The following is a 6,000-nucleotide window of genomic DNA, read 5'->3' on the forward strand; positions in this document are numbered from 1 at the left end:
TTGTATGATATCATACTTGAAGTACGTGAAGATTTTGTGGAGGGCATTGATATCTACCAAAATTATATTTTTCATCGTATGTTGATATGAATATATGAAAGATCAAAAGATCGTTTGATTGATGATTAAAAAAAGATGATATGCTTGATGTTATATAATAGTGATAAACATTGACGTATATGGACTTGTGAATTCAATGCCAATATTGATTCGGTATAAATAATATATTACAAATCAATAGTACTAGAAGAGCTAATATTCTCCAAAAGTATCATTGATACAATATTTCCAATGTTTAGCATAATCTATTGGGTTGAGCATTCAAATTATATAAATAGTTGACAAACTTGATAATGCACAAAATGTAAATGAAGAAGTCGAAAGTTTCTGAATTGATAAATTTGAAGATTTTTGAATCAGATATCTAGAAAATTTTATGAATTCTTAAGTATGGCTTATCAAAATTAATATCATATCATAAGCTCAAGTTGGCTAAAATCCCCGTATTATCTGGAATGAATAAATTGTAATGCCCGAGAATTACTTTTTGTTAATCTGAAATGATTTGGTACTAATGGATATGATTATATTGACATGATTATTGAAGGCATGAAAAAGACCTGGAAAATCATTGCATGAGATTTGGTTTTGGATTGCATGAACTTGAAATTGTTGGCGTGGTGTGAGACCAGAAGGTCTCGCGCATATGCACGAGGAGTAGGCGCGCATATGCGCGAGCTATGTGAAAACCAAGATGCGCGGACAGAACATGGCGCCATATGCGCGACTTGACGGCGCGCATATGCGCGAGGTGGCCAGTAACCCAAGTGCGAAGACGGAGAGTTGGGCGCACATGCGCGACGATGCGCGCGCACATGCGCGAAGGGTCCAGTAGCTAAACTTCGGAAATGAACTTGCGCGCACATGCGCGAAGGTGGACGCGCACATGCGCGTAGAGGAGGAGGGACCAAAGTTCAGAACAGAACTTTTGGCGCATATGCGCCAAGTGGTGTCGCGCAGCGCCGAGACCAGTAGGCCTCGCGCATATGCGCCGAAGGAAGTCGCGCATATGCGCGAGACGTGTATTACAAAGAACAAGCCACGTTTTTCAAGACATGCATGGATATATATATATGTATATGTACAACGTGCAATCAGTAGGAAATCGAGAGAATCTGAGGAAGGAAGCTTCAAACTTTCTGTGTCGTGGAAATTTGGATTTACGAGAAATTCGTCTGTCTGATTTTGAATCCGACTTCAGTACTGTGTTCTTATTGACACAGGCTACAACTGGACGTAAGTTTTGTTACGTTTAAATACGATTTGAAATTATGATATTGTCAGAATTGAATATGAATCATATATGGTGTTTCTGATATAGTAGACATCGTATAATTGAAGTCAGATCGAAGAACAGACTGTTTATGTAATTGTTATGATTTTCAGAGTTGATTTGATTAAGATTCAATATCAGAGTTGTATTGTTATTCGGATTATGAGTTGTACTGATACTGATGATGAGTTCTGGTATTATATTTGTGATGTTGAGATTGACGGGGATATCGAGACTGTATTGTTATGCCGTCGAAACATCAGTAGATTGATATTGATCAGATTTTGTATTGATTGAGATTGTATCGTACTTTGTTGACATTGATCAGATTATGTCTGGATTTGAGTATTGATCAGAACAGGTCTTAAATTGAGTTGTACATTGATATTGTGCATATTTGATATTGTCATTGCTAGATTGGGTATGGACCGATTGGAATGCGAGACTTCGTCTTCGTCAGACCGAGAAGACAAAGGTATAAATCAATGTGAATCGGGAGATCGACTTAAGTCAGATTGGACTTGAGTTTCCCTAAATCACATACTTGTATGTTATTGCTTTTCATACAATTGTATTATTTGAATGAATATGCTTGATTACTGATTTATAGAAAAGCATGGTATAGCAGATAGCTATTGAGTGAGAGTCACTGACAGAAGGGCCAGATTAGGACAGAGTTGTTAATGGCCCATTGCACATTGTCAGAGTTGGCAGACCAGCCTAGTCTTTGGCAGAACCGCCATGGCAGAACCGTCGAGTCACTGGACTTTTGGATATATATTGATAGACTGAGGAGAAGATCAACTCCTATTGCAGATCTTCAATATAGACAACCAAAGTCTGGGACTAAGAACGTACCACCATCTAGCTGGGGTAAAGTAGGTGGGAGAACGTTGCGTTCTTATTCAGATCGGGATCCCTAGATTAGAAATGAGTCGAGTCTGAGTCTGAGAGTCACAGAGTGTGATTCCTTATCTGATATTGAATTATGTTCTAGATTGCGGTACATATTTGAAGTATAATTGATAGTTGATATCGATTCATGTTTCTGATTTAGATACATGTTTTGTATATCTGATTCATGCTTTTATATTGTTTATATGATTGCATGTATACTTGATTTATACTGGGAATGTAATTCTCACCGGAGTTATCCGGCTGTTGTCTTGTTTGTATGTGTGCATGACAACAGGTGGGACATGATCAAGGGTCAAGAAAAGAACGAGGCAGACTAGTTAGCGTGGAGATCCGGGCTCAGAATTAAATTAGGTTTCAGCACTGATATGTAGTTGAACCTAGTTGAATTATCATAGACAATACAAGACTTGTATGTTTATGCTTAATATGTAATTCAGATTGATTTACACTACGTTTTCGTATTGTATTTTTAAAAAAAAATTTAGACCCTGTGTATTATAATCGATTGAATAATTCCTAAAAATGATTAAAATTGAAATTAGCGTTCGGGTCCCCATATAAATAATGTGGGCTCACGAATCACAATTTTATGTTTGCAAAATTACGTTTTTGAGAAAAAATTTCAGAATATATAATCAAGACAAATTTGATTAAAAAAGAGAATATGAATATCAATTTTATGATTATAAATATATTGGTTTAGTTGATTTACTGTACATCAAATCAACTATAAAAACCATTGATTTTGATGATAAATGCGTCCATATTTTGGAGATATCTGAAATATATGTTGTATATATTATGCCAAATGATAAAGTGTTATGTGCGACAAATACACTAGAGTAAATCTCTTGAAGGGACTATTGATATATTGAAAATAATTTGGATAGTTATGATCAAATATTTTGAGCAATGAGATTTTTATTATGCAATTTCTCACTTAATTTGTTATTATTGTAAAATGATATTTTCAACATTAAGGGGAGGAAATATAAGCTAAAAGAATAATTTTGAGATCGATCTCAATGTAATATAAGGTAAACATGAAGTTCAAAGTTTAAATCTCAAAATATGTTATTTGATCTTGTCTATAAGATCGATTTTATGTTTAGCTTAATTAATATTCTAGTTGAACAATGTATACAACTCGTCTGAAGTGACGAAGAACCATTTTAAAGAAAACAAGTGAATATTTCAATGTCAAAAGAACAATGAGGCTAGTCATTATGAAAGAAATTGATGTGCTACATGACAATATCTTATATTACTTGCAAGTAAACATAAAAGACGCTAAAAACGTGATCGACCTAATATTTTTATGAATCCAATTTGAATGGTGTTATTCATGAAGAATAACAAGTATATTAAAAGAGGAGATTTCATATATTATTTGAAATCAAAATGATATAATTATAAATGTGCTTTTGCTATAATGCAAAATGATGATTATCTTGAAATATGATTTATAGAGATTGTCAATGACAAATGATTGACAAATAGACATGTGACATATGAGCACACTTTTTATCTCAAAGCTTCTAACCCAAAGTTGGTTATAAGAAAATATTTTCAGTTATCGATCATAGATGGGTTGACTTGATAGTGACATATAGAAAAATCCTCGTAAAATTTGAGATGTGAAGTGGAATTATATTCAACCTCCAAATTATCATTTCGATATAGCAACATATCATTATAAGAATTATGATAATCCCGGTACATGTGATAAATTCGATTTAGTACTCTTGAAACATTTACTAAAAATGACAAAATTATTTCTTGAATTATGAATTGAATATTTCCTAAAAAGAATAGTCGTTCATAAGTTTTAGTATGCGGGAAAAGTACTAAAATTACGCGGGAAAAGTACTAAAATGCTTTTATATTTATAAGTCATATTTTGTGACTGATTGTTCGACAATTTGATATGAAAAATATCTTTTTCACCAACTTGAAGATCAAGAAAATATATTTGATCTTCAATTATCATATATAAGAGAAATTTATGCATAATTATATATAAAAAATTATACTAGTGATGTATATCTTTTCTCCAACTCGAAGGCAGTGACAACCAGTAAGGCACATGTTTTGTTTTCTTCTCAATCTCAAACAGATTATAGATTTACGTAAAGAGATTAGCAACAACTGAATATAATATGACCAATCTTTTTACAAAGTTATCACCTGCATCAACTTTTGGCAAATTAGTGTACAAGATCAGAATACGAAGAGTTGATTATTTCAAGTGATACTTGCAATAGCGGGGGATATAAATTTTTAATGAGGCAATTTTCAAGTAGCGAGATGTCGTACTCTTTTTCCTTCACTAGGATTTTGTCCCAATGGGTTTTTCTGGTAAGGTTTTAACGAGGCACATCTATCTCCTGGAAAACATCCAGAGAATTTATCTTTTCAGTATTCTTTTTCTTTCGTTCAGATTTTTCCCAATGAGTTTTATTGATAAGGTTTTAACGTGGCAACATTGAGTCCCGATGAAGTTTTTAATCATCCATATTTCCAAATGAATATTTTGACGAATCGATTGTTTGTGCAAATAATCATTTAAGGGAGATTGTTATAAAATATTTTCATTGTAGCTGATTATTCTTATTTAGTTATATTTGAAAGAGTTGTGATCAAGATAAATATATAAAGATAATATCCGTAAATATTTGTATGAAGTTATTTTTTCCTATAAATAGGGTAATTGAGTTCAATAAAATTTGTACCTGAATATTGACTCATGAATTCTATTTTTTCTCTTATGAATTATGTCAATAAAATTTCTATTTTCTCTTATGATTAATAACAAAATATGATTTTTTATTTATTTCAAAAGAAGGTGTTCGATGGAACTTTTATTTTTAAAACATCACTTAAAAAATCCAAAAAGCAGAAGCTATATGGTATGATTGAAGGCTTTTGCTATAATCCTTTTCTTAAAACAAAAAAATAATTCATTCATTCACACACAAACTTACTTGTGGTATACTCACTGAAAATTTAGGTTTAGGTTGCAGCAGATGACGCTAGTCCAGCCCATACTTCGAATGAGCTCTAAGCCTGAAATCACAAAGAAGACCGTTAGAAGGAGGCCGAGAGGGTGTCCCGATGTAGCCCCTCCGACACTCAAGTCAGATACTGAGGATATAATAGGAGAGCAACTAAGGATGCTGCTAAAAAATAATATAGTGAATGAATGAATTGGACGTTCAAACCTAATATTTATAGGAGAATACATGGGCCTGTCATGGGCTTTTCATCTAGGCTAGGTATGGGTCGGGGGTTTGGGCCTGATCTTGAGGGGCCCATTTATGGGGTAAAACCAGTCTCCCCCTCCCAAGTTGAACTGAATCGTAGGTTCAAAGTTCGACTAATTGTGTTGTCTTCGGTTTACAACATGTGAGTTGTATGTTCTTTTCTTGTTGCTCATTAGTCTCCAAAAATTCGGAAGCAAATTAAATCATCTTCCCGTTTTGGAAGGGCTAGATATACATTGGGCTCCTCGACACCCACGCCTAGCGCCCTCGCTTTACTCACGTTCTTGTCTCACCTTCTCCCTTCCTGTGCACCTAACTAGCAAGCCCTCACCCTCGCCCTCGCCCTCGCCCTCGCCCTCGCCTGGCCCCATTTCCTTTTCCCCTTGCCCAGCCTCGCCAAGCCTCCCCTTCGCTAGCCCTCGCGTTGCCTCGCCAGCCCACGCCCGATACCAAGCCCTCGCCCTCGCCCCGTCTTCGCTTCGCCTG

This window comes from Primulina tabacum, chromosome 2 (genome assembly GCF_025594145.1).
Source record: "Primulina tabacum isolate GXHZ01 chromosome 2, ASM2559414v2, whole genome shotgun sequence".
Taxonomy (NCBI): Eukaryota; Viridiplantae; Streptophyta; class Magnoliopsida; order Lamiales; family Gesneriaceae; genus Primulina; species Primulina tabacum.